The following is a 16,891-nucleotide window of genomic DNA, read 5'->3' on the forward strand; positions in this document are numbered from 1 at the left end:
AGGAGTTTAAGGTATCCACCTGTGAACAAGTTTGATTTGATATGTCTGCTAAATTGTGCTAAAGATGATCCAGCCTTAGTTTGCATGTCAAACCACTGTATACACCAACAGCCTTACTGTTGTGCAAAATCCCATAATGAAGCTGCACTTACAGACCATAAAGAGCAAAATTAGAGTTAGCAATAAGTATTGCTAATTATTTTTCACTGTGCCCAGTAGCTGGTGTTCTGAAGTTAAAGAAAGCTGAAAGTTCCAGAGTTGTGGCTGCTAGTGTCCCTCCTCTCATAACTTTATTCGTGCTACGGTATTGTATGTCACTGCTTATCTTTGCTAATCATGGTGTGTCTAAAGGCCAGGGTTAGCCTGATGAGCACCAATCCAGGTTTTAAAGGGTCACCTTTAAATCATCTATGGCCGTGTCCCAATTCTCGCACTGCGCCCTAAATCCTTCCTCCAAGCCCGCGTTTGTGTTTTTTTTTAAAGAGTTTTGCTCTTGCTCTATCCTTGCGTAAAAGTAATGACACATTCATGTTGAACAGGCTCGATTCAAAACGAACGAAGTAATCTAAGAAACCTTGGCAATATCGCTGTTTATGTAAAGCTTTGTTCTACTAAATACTGTAGCGCATTCGCCTGGCGCTGCGGCCGAAGAGCACCCGGCTGGGATACAAGGTGAAGGGCAGGACGAGAGTAGTAGTGGTCAGGACGGGGACTAGGAAGGCCGCTGACCAGTGCAGCTGACCCACTGTGAAACGGGTGTACAGAGTGGGGAGATCGCCCGGATTCGTGTAAATAGTTCCCTGGTTTCGCACCCCTTTTATACTTGAACCCAATTTCCACCCTATGCCTGTGTAACTACACGAATAGAACCCAGTGTAATTAAGTTTTGCTATTACATAAAATATGAATTTTTTAAACTGAAAAAATGTTAAATTTTAGTAACACATGAATATTCTCCATGGCAACTTCTCTTCGCTTTGATTGGTCAAAAACATGAAACATCACTATTTGGTGAGGAATTGGCAGTAATTCCCTTCAGCGAAGTCTGCACCGATGCAGATTTCAGAAAAGTGTGCTCCTGTGGCACACAGATTTAGAAATGGGACATCCTAATCCCTTAGATTTGAGTGAGAACTCGCATATGAAGGGTGCCCGACTGCAGGTGTGCATATGGGGACGTGACCTACAGTATCTGTAAACCCAATTTCATTTTGACCCCTAAAGTAGATGATGTGGATATTTGGGTACAGTACTTTAGAGATCATTTGAAATGGAAATGCCATCATCCTGGAACTCTCAATGGCCCAATTAACTTGAACAGTTTTTTTTTTATCAAAGCATAAGTGTGGCCCAAACCTTTAGAAAGGCTGACCTGTAAGACTAGATGAACTGTGGCTCTCTGTGGGACCTGGGCTGGCCGCCCCTGCAGGAGAATTTAGAATATGACAATCGCAATGTCATAGTTAGTGAGCTGCAAAAAGGAGCTGTCCAGCCTGTGATATGGTGCTGAAATAAAGTATCTGATGAGAGTTTTCTACAGTAGCATTCTAGTGCTAGTCTCTACAGATGTATTCCTTTCTTGTCATGTCTGTTTGATGACTTTTTATTTATTTTTTTGTAAAATCATTTTCACTTAATTGGATTTTACTATCTCTAGACTACCCCACTGCCAGTACATTCAGTAAAAATTCAGTTGTCTGAACATCTACACTCACATATAATGTGTATAAACTGGTAAAGAGTTTTCTTTAAACCTAGTATAGTAAGCATCTGTGCAAAACTTTTATGAAATGCCTGCTTTTAATGCAGTGAAATGCTACAATGCTACATAGAAAGTCAGCCTATAGATAAAGCTCGTTGTGCATAATGTAAAGTATAAAATTATGTTGGGATTAAGAGACAAGAGACAAAGGACACATCTTAAAGATAAAGGCTGTCTTAATGCTTGCCTGGCTCTAGCCTAACTCTTAGGGGTGAAGGATAATCAAAGAAATAGCTGTTGTGTTTGGCCCAATGTTCTGCCACTTTGTTACTCTTGTGATGCAGCCAGAAACTCCAGGGTGTAGAAGGAAGAGAAAATGACCACTGTAGCTTCATTGAAGAAATGAGAAAATTAATGTCCCAGTTTAGAATGTACTGTACACAGTTCTATATACTGAAGAAGAGCCACTCACATAAATAAAGTGTTTCAAGTTCTTTATACATTTATTTAAAAAGCTGAATAACATGTCCAACATGTCAGAGCACTGATCCTTTCTCTCGGCTCAGCGTTTAATTTTACAACTGAATGCAGTGCAGACAAACATTCATGTCTTTTTTTATATCAATCGACAATTGTCTCTTCAATAGGCAACACATTTTTCAATTGGACTGCCTAGTCAAGCGATTAGGATAAAAAACTGCAAAATTAAAGAACAATCGCATTTGCAGTAAAACATTGTCTAAGCAATTCTATTTCCAAGATTATAACCCCCTGAAAACATTTAAAGATTGTAGTCTTTAAAGACTGTTCAGGAGCTGTGTGCAAAATAAAATGATTGCAATTTCCACATTTCTAATTCTCTAAAAGACTTTGTTATACAAAATGTCTAGCAACAGGAGAATCCAATTCCTGTCTCCTGACATTAATTTAAATGCTAAACATTAATATACATGAACATTTTTAACGCATGGGATTTAACTCAAGACCATGGATTGTTTTTCTGATATTTAGACGTTGGAAACGTCATTATTATTTGATAACCAAGTTACAGATTGTTGAGCCAAACATGCCTCTATCTGCTGCTTTACTGTCAGTCAGCTAATTGCCTTCATAGATCTGAAAAACAGAGTCCCATGCAGGACTATTGGAGAATTGTAACTTCACCTTGAATCCTCAGCGGAAAGGGAAACAGGACAGGGCTGTACTCTACCTCAGTCCTGATTTTAGTGGACCGCCATGGCTGTTGATCACCACACATAACAGGGTTTTATTTCAAATCCTATATTTGACGTACAGTACGTGCTTGACAAGTTCCAGATTCCAGATTTTTATAAGGTAAAGTGGAGGTTATAAATTAGTGTCAAGCGCCGAGTTTCAGGATACCTCAAATTTATTTAGGTGATTGGTGAATTTTTAGCAGTTGAAGCCATGCAGATTGCATGCATAATTGTTTTTGTTGGAGTGTTTGGAGTAATATAATTTATATGCTTTGTTATACAACCTTTGTTAGTGTGCATGAATTGGTCATCTACAGTATTAATGAGTTTAGACAGGTATGTCAGAAACAACATATTAAATAAATTGAGGATGGATTGAATAGAGTTTTAATGGCTACAATTCTATAATTACCATAATCTAGGTTGGTTCAAAGTAAATGTGCAACGTTGAGCACATTGTTATATTGCTGTACTCTGTGAAATACAGACTCAAACACTGCAGAAGCAGATTCTTTTTTTTACCTATCCATCTATTGTTGACCTTTTCCTGAGTGGCAAAGCCAGATCCATTGTAGGATTTCCACAGCTGGGCCTGTATGTCATCATTTGTGCTACATGCTATTTTCAGGATCCACAAGTTAGCCAACTACTGTATCAGCTAAAATAAAGTACTGTAACGCTCCGGGGTTCGCGTGGGTATGCGCTCTCACCGCTGCCGCTTCAGGTCGGCTCCCCACCGAACCCGAGCCTCTGGCGTCACTCAACAGGGACCCAGCCACTTGAGCTAAAGGGAAACCTCCCATCAGCCCGGCGGCTGTGGTCCCTGCTATCCGCAGGGAAGGGCGGTGATGTCACCGCGCTGGTAAGCCGGCTCTCACAACCAATGGTGGCCATATGCATTACAGTACAACATACCTAAAGTAGTCCGTATGCGTAAACAAACACTACCACCCTTTCTTGCAGTTTCTCATACAATAGTAAAAGGATGTTGAAGTCTGTGAATTTCAGGCAATTTTACTGTAAATCCACATCTGCTTGCTGTGCTTGCTACCTGGTAAGGTTGTTGCATAGAAATTGAATACAAGTGGCAGCTGATTTTCGCCAGACCAAAGGATGTGAGAGATTTTAACATGAAGTGCTTTACCACAATGACTGTATACTATATAGGGTATAAGAGGCCTTCTCTTAGATGCCATTTATGTATGTCTCTTTGTATGTATGTCTCTTTGTGTCTAGTCTATGTTAAATTTAAATATACCTTATTACATTTACTCACCTGACTTGTTTCACTGCTCTTATACAGTATAATTATACAGGTGGTGCCTGTGATCACTATATTAGGTTCTGTAGAGTAATTAGTACATTAACAGCTCGTGAATGAATCCTTTCATCATTTTCCTTTTTTTTTTGGGTTAAAATCCAGTGGAGCCAGACTCTGTTTCTGCAGGGCCTGATGTCCTCTGTTCTTTTGTTCCACCCAAGCTCAAGCACATAATTATGTACTGTAACTAGATGTTAATTTATAACGTTTCTGTTTTCAGAATAACTACCTTTTAAAGAAGTGAATATTTGTGCATTCAACTGCAAAAACCATTAAGCCTGTACAGTACAGTATGTGTCTAAGGAAATAATGAGATTACTTGTTTTATTTGACTGCTCAGGTTGGAATGTAGGCCCCAGGAGACTACAGAAACCCTCAAGGCATTGGGTTTGTCACCCCTGAGCTGCTCTCTATATGAAAAAGCATGAAAAGTCTGGAAGTGAATTCTCTCTGGGAGACATTGCAAAATCCCACAGTTGTTTCTAAGGAAGGGTGGCAAACACTTGTAAGGTGCCACTTTTTGTCAGCTCTATGTTTCAGTTTTAAAATGGTTTCATTTAGTTACCAACCTCTGTGTTATTAGCCTTTGTGTAGGACTGTGGGATTAAAGCTAACAAACTTCTTGTTTGTAGATGGTCTTGTAGGCAGATTTAAAAGAAAAAGAGTCATTAAACAAAAAACAGTGGAACAAATTAAGATTGTATATACAATATTAGATGTGTAAATATGAATGTCAGTAGTTAATTACTGACCAAAAGGAAAAATACTGCAAACATGTTTTTATTTGATCAAGAAGCATTTTTATGAAGCCATCACTTTGTTTGGTTATTTGTTTTTTATTACTACTATAGTTCATTTTTTTATGGTTTTATTTTTAGGCCTTTGATGAATTACACATTGACAGAAAGAGCTAAAGATGATAAATAGCTGCACCCTTTTAGACATGAATGTGATAAATGACTTTGAGAAGGAAGCATAGTGTGTCTGAAGCACTGTGAGGTAGGAACTGCGCTGGATGAGCAGGGGAACCAGAAAGATGAGCAAAGTACAAGTGACTCACAGGCTGTAAAGAGATCATGGGATATGTGTTTTAACAGAGTCCAACCTTGTTTAATAACCCTTATAACGGGGTTTACAGATATACTGCACACAATAACTGCTACGCACAAATGCACTTTACTATTCACATTGATGATGCTTAATTCTTTCTTCTCTGTTAAATCAGAAGTGAAGTCAGGGAAATACTTTAAAACCTCAAAACTCCGAATGCCTCCCACCCTTTCCTTTATATCCATGAGGAAAGATTTCCTTAGGTTTACAAACCTTTTGGTGTGCAATATAAGAAAGAATGAAGCACAGCTCCCTTTTCATAGTTCTTGGCATTATAGTGTCCAGCAGTTGAAGACCTTTAAAAAGAGTTCAAGTGGCCCAGTACAGCTTCTGATCAGCTTAATTAGGTCATTAAAAGTGGAGGCGGAACGACAACCCACAGATCTTGTGGCCCTCCAGGAATGGATTTGTCCAAAACGTTTAGATGGATTCTCAATGAAAACAGAAAGATGAATGTTATTGGATGCAGTAACATCAGAACAGTGCACAGAGCACACCTGTGTTACAATATTCCATATAAAGACATAGTATAGAAAGACAGGTTTTCACAGCTACTGTATACAACAGCCTAGAACATACTGTAACTGTTCATTAACTGCGCAGAGCACGTGCTGGCTAAATGATCCCTGCAAAAGCATTTCCAGGGACGCCATTACAATGCAGCTCTACCAGTGATGCTGCAGACCTAGACTGCTGATGTCTACACAATGTACACATGTTCCACTGCCTTGCAGAAGCCAAAGTTTGGCATCACAGGGTATTAACCCTATCCCTTTGAAGTGTGGTTCCAGGTCTCTTCTCCAAAAATGCATCTCAGTTTGCACTGCAGTGTATGCAACATGTGTACAATAACAGGAAAGTACAGCTGATATAAAATACTGCTTTGGGAATGACATTCCTAAGAGTAGAGCATGTCATTTGTTTTTTCTTCTGAATATGATGCATGGCCAAGTGATTAAGGATTTGATGAGGTAATTGTGCTTAACATACACAGAGCCTTTTGTGCAACTGCCCAAGTATTATCAGTTTCTCTGTATCTTATTATTTTTAATGGTTTACTTTTTTTCTTTTTATAATGCAGGTCCTACACAAAGAGCAACATACATAAAATACCTTGAAAATGTCAAGCTGCTTTCTCTCTTGGCAAATATTGCAACAGTAGTAGCAGTGGAGACTGTTTAGGTATTCTAAATAACAGAATTAATGGGAAACAGACTGCAAAAAATTAACTGCAAAGCACAAATGCTCCTGCATTTTAATTACTCCTTCAAATCTGAACTTGAGGGCTCTCAGGGGGGCAGTCTGTTGGATAAGAGCCACTGGGCGCCATCAGTTGGGAGTTCTCATTTAATTGTATGGTAGTGACCCCTTGTCACTGGCTGAGTGCCTGCAAATCTGTGGATTATCAGCAAAGGCTGAGCCTGTCCCCCACTGACACCACAGCACTGCTCTTTGTTCTTCTGGCTAGCAGAGAGCACAGAGGCGCACTGGAGAGAATGTGTAACCATGGCCTTATCTCTCCTAGGCTAGTGCAGGCATTGTGGGTCTGAATCAGCCTGAATGTTAACCGGCTTTTCCAAGTCGGCGGAGGTGGAAAATACAGTTCTCCATCATGTGATTCTTTGGATTTATTTGCATTTAATCTTCCCATAAATCTTTGCTGTTCTACCTCGTTAAAGCAATTTAATATTTTTTATATTGAGATTTTTAGTTCCGAATTGATTCTGAAATCTTTATTTCAGATGTTCTTATTGAGAAGTTGATTTAGTGTGGCTCAGTATAAAATTTGCTAGGAAGGGATAAAATGTTAAAAAACTGTTATCTTTCTTTTCCAATTACCTTAAAAGAGAGAACATGGTGACCATAATTGGCAGATGTGATGGCGCAACTTATTGCCCACTGTTGAGACATGTGACGGTGAGCTGAACCCATCCAATCTAAAACTCAGCCCTTTATAGTAACAGAATCCAGGCTTGTCCCTTGCTGGAGAACTCCTCGGAGGCTCGGTAAGCCAAGTTGCTCTCGCAGTGCAGTTTCTTCAGGTGTGAGAGGTTTACTAGATTCCTGAGAAAAAGAATGGAGTAGCACTACAAGAGCAGCAAAGATGGACAGTTTTTCAAGCTACTGTAGCAGCAAGAGACACAGCAGATGCATTGTGCAGAAATGTATAAAACTGTGTAACTTGCTTGGACAAACGCCAGATTAGTGACACTTATTGTCGTTAATGCTATAATGGACAAATTGTAGCTTTTGTTAATGTAAGATGTGAAAAGTTGTTTCAAAGAGAAGAAAATATGGTAGATTTATTTTCTTTCTCTTACAACATTTGTTTTTCAATTTTCACTGTTTTGAAGATTTTGTAAATATGGTTAGGTGGTTATTTTTCCTTGTCCATAATGTAGCACCTTGTGAAAATGAACTACTTACCAAAGTACAGCTGTTGTACTGGGTCATTTGTTAAGCTCTCTTACAGTACACAGTGTCTCGACTCCCACTACGTCACCTTTAACACGAAGCCTGTGTATCCTCCTTTGAGTGTGACCTTTCAATTTTCAAGATTTTATTTATCAAGAAGTTTACTCTCAGCTATATTTCCAGAAAGTAAAAAATAGCATTGCGGAAGATTTTCAGTTCCCCCCACTGAATTAGAAAAATAGTCTGTACAGTAAATATCAACTAAATAAGTCACCTCAGCATTGTTCCACGTGGAAATTGAGATGCACTGAAAACAGGGAGCACTTGAATCAGTGTAGCTGAAATTCTTTTGGTCACACATGAGAGCCCCAGACATGTTTCTCATCGAAGACAAATACATATAATAAAAAAGTGTGTATTGTGTGTTTCTTTCACAAGCAGCCTAAGGTCTTGTAATAGGCATTTTATTACCTAATTCAAGAGAAAAATAAAACAAGTGTGTTACATCCAAATCCCTTTTTGTTAACTGTAAATAGGACATCAGTTTAAACTGAAATGACATGTAATTTGAAAGAGTGCTAGATTGAATGTTGATGTCTTCCCTTTGGGTTCCACATAGCGCTATACAGTTCCAAGAGGGCAATAAACTGGAGGGCTGCAGAGTACCTATTAAAAGCTAATGGCAACAGGGCAATTCCTGCAGCACATCAGGGCTCATCTAATTTTTTTGACTTACAATATTAACTTTAACTTTTGGATTTCTCTGGGTTCTGCAGATTTACACAATGGATTTTTTTTTTATTTACAAGATTTATAAATAACTAAAAAGCCTTGCACATTGCAGCTACACTCAGCTTGCATGTGAATGATTTAAACAAGGGTGCAGAGTTTCAGTTTTTTTGTGTGACCAGGAGCTGCATGCTTTGTACATCCTTTTCAACCTGTAACAGTTAAAGGCTTGGAGAAAAAATCAATTTAAATTAAGAAAATAATTAGTTTGATAAGGTAATTATGGACTCTAGAAGAAAACAAATGCCTTGCAGCCCCAGGGGAACAGGCTGGAGCACCCATAGGGTGTTTGTTTTTAATGTGTTTTAAAATATTTAGTTTTCATGATCAGTAGTTATAATTCAGTTATTAAATAGAAGAGCTCATTGTAGCAAAGTATTTTGAAACTGTTCCGAGGTTAAATAGTTGTCTGAATTCACTGTCAAAGCAAACCAGGTACCTGAACATTTTTTAAATCCAAACATGAGATATTAGATATGTTTGTGTCCATCAGGTTGTCCACTGCTTGCACGTTCTCTCACAGACAGGTCTCTACAGTATTCATTCAGGGCTCTAGGCTGACTGGATTGCAGGTCAATAGCATTGTAGTGATTTTAATTGTGACTGGATTTGGATCAGATCTCAAAATTAGGAGGGTGACGCTTTTAAAAGATGGGCTGTCTATTGCCTTTTCTCCCTAACTGCAATGCTGAAAATCACAATGATCTCCAGAGAGGCAGACAAAGGAAAGACAAAAGATTGACAGGAGATGGAAATGTTTTCTTTTTATTATATCTGGACATGTAAGAAAGCCTATGCCATATGCTTAGCATGAAATGAGAGAAAGAAGATTAAAGGACTGAAAAGCATGAGTTACTAAAAACAGAATACAGAATATCTGGAGCCCATAATGTGTGGATCAAACACAACAGGCAGGATGTAATGTTCAATTCATATGAATATTAAATATGAAATCAAGAGCATTCCTCACAAAAAATAGCTGGTTGGCTGAGCAAATTGTTTTGACTGAGCATCTCAAGAAACTCCGCTCTGTTTTATATGTTACTTAAAATAGAAACGTGATGTTTAAAAATGTATATGCATTATTAATTAGCCCTTTAACCAGGGAGTTAAAAAGGAGCTCAGGGAGCCTTTTAGTCCTGAGAAATCGGTCTGCCCTCTCTTTGCACAAGCAATGCTGCATGTGTTTTTCAGAGCCAGCTACTGTATAAGAATGTCCCTGCTAATGGCCATATGAAATCTTATAATAACATCATAACTACAGAAAACTCCTTGTGGTAAAACAGTGCCACCCCCAGTCAATGGTCAAATATCAGGAAAGTAGTTTTATTTCCTTCTATTCATTCTGGTATCTGAGCTAGCAAAAACATGTTGCAGTGTACATGATAATGTCACATTTTCTGGGCTGTAATCATTTGTAATGTTTTTTTTAAATATTTTAAATACTGTGTATAAGTTTAGGAAACTTATAGGAAAAATGCCAAACCTAATATACAGGAGACAGCTTAGGGGTTTTAAAAACGTTAGCAATATATCATGTATACGTATATCATGTTAGCAATGCAATGTAGTGTATTTACATAGTAACAGTGTAATTTCATGTGGTGGTGTGAGAATGCAGAGAGTTTCACAGTGTGATACAGTGAAAGCAGGGCTCAGCAGCCCTTCACTGGGGCTTTAAAAACCAGGCGAAGGTACAGTAGACAAAGCTAGATTGTCTATATAGAAATGTAACAGGACCTTTTCACATACTGTATACCGTACTGTATAGTAAAAGCCTTGGCTGGATTTTAGGCTGCACAATCTCACACTTTACTCATTGTTCCCCAACCTGCTTTGAATTAAATTAAATTTTTTTATTTTCATTTTAATTTTCAGAGTACTGAGAGTACTGAGGTGTTTTCACACAAAGCTTTGAAATCATGACATAAATAGACAGATCATAGTAGCTTTCAATGTGATCTGGTGGGTAGAGACTTGTGAAACTTTAAAAGGGTTAGCCTTCTTTGAATTCAGCTGTATCAGCAAAGGAAAAGACTTAAAGGGACCTATCCAGAAACATCTGTATTCAACAGAACTCTAGTTCAGAGATGAATCACGGAGAGACCAGGCTCACATTTACAGTTTGTTACTGCTAAATACCAGATACTAGTTTTCATGACATACTGTAGAAGCTTGGAAAATATTCTGTCCTTCTTTCATGTAAAATGCAAAACCAATGAGTGCAGAATTATTTGAGTTTCTAATTAAGGCTTGAGAGTTGTCTGGGTCAATCAAGTGCTTACTTCATAAAGGTTATGGTGTACAAAAGGATCTGCCTCCGCATATCTGCAGGAGAGCTATGTTACTCTGGTGGCAGAACACATGCAGGAAGAGCAGGGCTTTTTCATGCTCAGCTCACAGGGAGAATTCTTGTCTTTTAAATCACATCAAGGTCTTTATGCGAATTAACGTTCGTAAATGTGAAATAACAGCTGTGTAACGTCATTTGTCTTAAATGGATAGAGGTAACCGAATGAAAAATCCTGACCTTTTCTTGGCCTTAGGTTCTCATTCTCTTAAGCTTCTCCCATTATTATAACTCATAATAATTTGACAAATCAGGGCGGGCTGCAGTACTGCATTTATGAAGAGTACAGTGGATCTGGTTCTTAATCTGCAAAAGCCTGTATAAAAAAAAGTTTTGAACATAGATTAGTAGAATAACTTTTCACTTTCCTCAAAACATATTATGGTCATATAGAAAATATAAAGAAAATTAAATTCTGATAAAAAAAATCAATGGAATCCAATGGCTGACTGAGTGAAACTGAGGAGAGATCTGATGGAAACCCTAAAAGATGTAATATTAAAGATGTAATATCTCTGGTAATAAATCCACTTTTTTGGAAAGAAACCAATTCAATGGGGCCTTGGGATTTCACTTACAGTTTTGCTTCTGTAAACAGCAGAGCAAAATAAAAGTAATTGACATTCAATTTGAAACATCAGGAGAGGGACAAATAACAGCTCTCAACAACCACTGGCTTTCTTGTGTAGAGATCCAGTAATTTCGACTTAATTCCCAGTGTTCATCATGCTGCCCCTCCACCATCTACAGTATCCTGAACCTGAGAAGCAGCCACTTAAGGACAAGAGGTCCTCCTTCCCACTAGGTGTGTTTAGGCCAAACATAGCAGTAGACAATCTTCATTATTGCAACTGCATTATTTTCTGAAAAATATTGGAATGAAGGGCAGTGTTAGGCTAATTAAAAAATAGAAAGGAGAAACATTTCAACCATACAGCCTTCTGAAACTGTATCTTCTGTATCTCCTTTCTAAGTTTCTGAAAAAAAAATGTAAACAAAAGTATAATTTAACAATGAAAGGAACAAGTAAAAGTTTATTCCACTCTGAAGGCAGCAAGAAAAAAACACAACGTTTTGGCTGTCTTCTCACTTGTCGAAGGCTCAACACCTGGAATGCTGTGTTTCTTCATTTTACTTTTCATCTTGGAACTGATTTTTACTTTTTCCTTACTCCTTACTGGAACTGCAGTATTTAACAGTATTCAAGTGCTAATAATCTATGAAAGGTCACAAATAATAGAAAGCTATTCTACCTGCCTTGCTAATTTGGAAGCTCTAGTAGCTGAGAGAGTCTAAAGGTCCAGTCCATTTCTGGAAGGAGCATGGAGTATAGGCCTCAATTGCTGTAGATGGCTGGGAAAATGGTTACGTCACATGTGCAAGCTAAATAGAGTTTTTTTTTTATACACACAGTTCTAAATATTTTAACCTAGAATTCTAAATTGTCATTTTCTATGGCTAGTCCAACTGGGCTTGGTCTATAGTGAATGAAAGTGGTACATCTGGCTTCCATTATTTTGTTGACTGATTTTGAAAACCCTTCTCCATCTTCGTCTACAAAAATCCTTGATATTTATAGAGAAGACATTGTTAAAGAGGACCCAGCCTACAGGAGTTTTACCTCTTATATTGGATTTTTTTGATTCTTTAAATTGAATGTCATGCAGTTTAATTAAATCTAATTATTTTGTGCATTCCACTACGAATATAGTTTTTTAAATTAAATCACACATTATATCTATACTGCATTTACTAATGTGGTTAAAGACTGGTAACACCTCCACACAATTAAAACTTTGCCTAAAAGAGCATAAGTCTGTGATTTACTTATTTCTTTGGCTTATTGATTTTTGTAGAGTGGAATGGACAGCTGTGCTCTTATCTAAACACATAACTCTTGTTTTAAAAATTAATAGTAGTTGCATTTAGTAGAACACAGATTGTTCATGCTTGGAAGAATAATGTTTCTAATTAAACATGGGTATTTGAGCTGATTTTTCTGGAGATAGTATGAACATAATTGAGGTATTTTATCAATAGGGTACAGCAAACATACATTGATTTGTTAAGCAAACATGCACTTCCTTTCGGTAGACATAGCGAACAAAAAACAATTCTTTATTAAAATAGTAACATAACAAAAGAACAACTTAAAGCTTGAAGAACCCAAGATACATAATAAGCAGATGGGCAAAAATATGAAAGAAAAGAAAAAAAAACAAGTCATGCTGTAAATAGGCCAACCCTCAAAATCCGAACAGTTGCTGGACACCAGTGCGTCTTCTGTTGCTTGTGAAGTCAGTGCTGTGGAAAAACCACGCTTGCCTGTACATCTGTTCAGTATGACACATGGAAGTACTTTAAGGTTTGCTTGCCAACATTAAGACCCAAATGGTGTGATCCATATGGCTTCTCACAAGAATTATCAGTGCTCCACAATGAGCTGTCCTAATTAAAGATTTGACAAATGTACCAATTGCTCATAAAAAAACAAAAAGAATTTCCGTTATTTTTGTCTTTTACTGCATTCACTAGAATGCTCTTGCATCAAATTGCCCCAACAATAAATATGTTGCTTCTGTATTGAAAACTCACAACACATGTTAGTGTGGGCCTTGCCTGTTCATGGGTCTATAAGACCATTGATTACATCGCCTTGTTCTGTTGTAACAATGCATAGATGCTTCTTGACTTCAGGATATACTGTAAGAGTCTGTAGAATAATACAATGCGAATAGTTAATGAATTAACCAATGTTAATCACCAATGAATTTGGTGAATAGTTGTTGGTGATGTTAAAGTTCCCCTGTGCAGAAATACACCACTGGAAAAAAAGAAGCTTTACATAGTTTTAACTTTTTTATCTGGAAGAGCACAATCACCAGTCTTGCAGATCTTGTCAAATAAGGTTTGCACAAGGTTGAACAGCGATTTAAACACAATTAGCATCAGCATCCCAATTTATTCATGCACAAAAATCCTGAGTAAAACCATCACACATCCAACCTAAACTGAACTGAAGCATGAACCAGTCTTAGGAAGTGTTCATTCTCCATTCTAAACTCATTTGACCTATTCTAAACTTCAACCCAGCCATGGGGAAATGAATTTTTGTGGAAAGCTGTGTTGAATGAATTGTTATTTTACATGGTGTACAGTCAGGGATCGTTATTGTTAGTAATGCATTTCTCTCCCGTTGTGCTTCTTGTCAAGTCAGTACAAGTTTTAACAAGGGGAGACCTAGACTCATCCATATTCATGTGTTCAGTGCGTTTGATGTGAAGGTAACCACAGTTTTGATCGTTTGCACTCTATTAGTCTCACAGAAAGCAAAAAAGGGTTTGGAATTCAGAATGGCTACCGGGGGTGAGAACTGAAGGCAACTTGAGATGTGAAGCACTTTAAGAGATTGAATATATTTGAAGTAATATTCCTCTTTTGGCAATGAAGTACATCAAAGTAAGCAGTGATATGTGCATGCCGATAATTGTCCTCAATGGAGGTAGATATTTTGCCTAAGGTAAGGACAGGACTGGTGTCTGTCAATTACGAAGTGAAGGAGGTCATTACAAAGATTAAAAAAGGAGTAATGAAAGTACAGCATCTGCTTGCTACAAATGCTCTTTCTCTTCAGAAAAAAGGGAAAGTGAAAAGACAGTGTCAATGTTTTTTTTATTAGGACAAAGATCCTTTGGTTTCACCTTTCTTCATCTTTTATATCTTCATCTTGCAAATGGGTCATTTAATTTATGAATTATGCATTTCAGTTGCTCATTGCATCTCCAGTAAATATAAATTCCAACACGCTGTCCGTAAAAGTCATATGGTAAGGGAGAAAAAAGGGAGAAAAAGCTGGAAATAAAACAAGGAAAGAGCAAAAATAGGGAGTATTGAGAGGTGTAAAAATGTAATTGTTTTCTTTACCTTTCTTTACCTCCTAATTCTGGTGTCTTTTACCAGTCTTTCTTCATCTGGTTCAAGGCACTTATAGTACTACTGTACTGTATATCAGGACAGTATCATCTTAAATGTGAAATAGTTTAAATGAACAACTTGTATACAGTGACCTCAGGAAACATTCAATACCATAATATAAGATTACATCATGTAGACTAAAAGACTATTTTAATTATGAAGCATACAGGCATTATACTTTTAAGAATTGTCTTGAGCATTTAAAACCATAAAGATGGTGCTTAGGTAATGCATCTAAGAGGCATTTACTTCAATAGTAAGCCGCCTAGATATGTCAGAACTACAAAAAGAATGTAAGCAGTATATAATTAACGCAGTACAAAAAAATGTCACACATTCTTCTGGGAAATGTTGATTTAGCTGCCTATTAATGCTGGATAGTATAATGGAGTCTTTCAGAAACTGACTCCCAGGACATTGCAGCTCTAATGCATATGATCTAAATTCCCGAACAAAGCTGTGAGCAGCTTCCTGCATCCAACTTATCCGAGAATGGAACAGTGTCAGTGCACTCAGATGGCTCCCTTCAGTAAAGCTTATTGAAACATGCATAAAACGTTGACATTTAATTTATTGGCTGTATCTTTTCAAATGGATGAGAGTCTGTATAAAGCCCTTTGGCTAAATCTCCTTAGAATGCTCTGAGGAAAACATGAGTCCATGCTGGAACGCTACCTTTGGTCTCCCTTGACAATAAAGCAATGTCTCTGTTTATTATTGATTAAATATAAATATATTCTGCTTTTCTGGAGGAGTCCAATTTGGGAATTTGAGTCTTTCTAGGCAAGCAACCTGTTCTTTTCTCTCATCCCTGGTGTGAAGCTCCTGTTTGCATTGTACAACTTGGTAGCCACATCTTGGTCCTGAATTAAGCTCTCAGGATGTCAATCAAACGCCACAAACAGGGAATTTAGTTTAAAAAATCCATTTCAGCATACTGTATATACTGTACATACAGTACCACTAAGGCAACGAAATGACTACAGAAGTCCTAATGTTTAGTTGAAATGTAACAATTCCACCACTGTAAACTGCAGTATTACAAACAGCTGAGAAGTCCCTATAGCTGAAGCACAATTATGAATTTACTTTCCCTTTATTAAAAGGGTGTGGTAACACCTTATATATTATACATTTACACACAATGTGGTCTGCCGGATATTTCCCGTCTAAAGGTTATACCATACCTGTGGGCCTTGCATTTCCTTCGACTTTGCTATGCTGAGGTTTCCACAAATGTACTTGCAGAAAGCATGAACTCTGAGAGAGGAGATGTGCATTGTGAAGGTCAGAGTCGTTTATTATATTTAACAAAATGCTGCATTTTGATAACACTGCACCCTTTCAGAAATGGATGGATGGAGTTCTAGAGCCACTAAGCAACCAAACAGGCCAGGTGACCAGAAAGACATCTTTTTGTTTGTAACTGTTTTTACATTCTTGTTTTGTTTTAAAGGCTGTTCAGTTCAGACCGTGAGATGATTATAAAAGAAGCGTCCAGGTCCGGTACATTTTGGTAAATGTCATCTCTAAAGCTGATCTAGCTGTAACTGTTCTTATTTTATTTTTTATTTTTTTATCATTAAATGGCTTTCCCCATTTTAAAAAGTCATTTTTTTGAAGAATTGTCTTAGATTAGATATAAATTCTGCACGTCTTGCTGTAGCTGCGTGGCTAGGAATTGATCAGCACTTTCTTCAGCATGAGTACTTACTTGTCAAAATTAAAATCTTGCTGCCTAGCAAAATGACATCCTTTCTGTGAGACCTACAGTACCTGGCTGCATCCAGTATACAATACCTGTCAGAGCAAGATGAGCCTCAGTCTGCCAGAAAGCCAGTCAAAGGAAGTAATAGTGTCCCATTTAAAATCATTATGCCAAGCAACACCAGGAAAAAACCAAGGCCTAAGTGCTGTGTTCTGTTAAATATGTCTAAATACAGTTATTTCAAAACTTAAGAGTATTTTTGTCTTATGGATGAATGAAAGATGATATGTACTGTATACACAGA

The sequence above is a fragment of the Atractosteus spatula genome, chromosome 3, assembly GCF_055471065.1.
Source record: "Atractosteus spatula isolate fAtrSpa1 chromosome 3, fAtrSpa1.hap1, whole genome shotgun sequence".
Lineage (NCBI taxonomy): Eukaryota > Metazoa > Chordata > Actinopteri > Semionotiformes > Lepisosteidae > Atractosteus > Atractosteus spatula.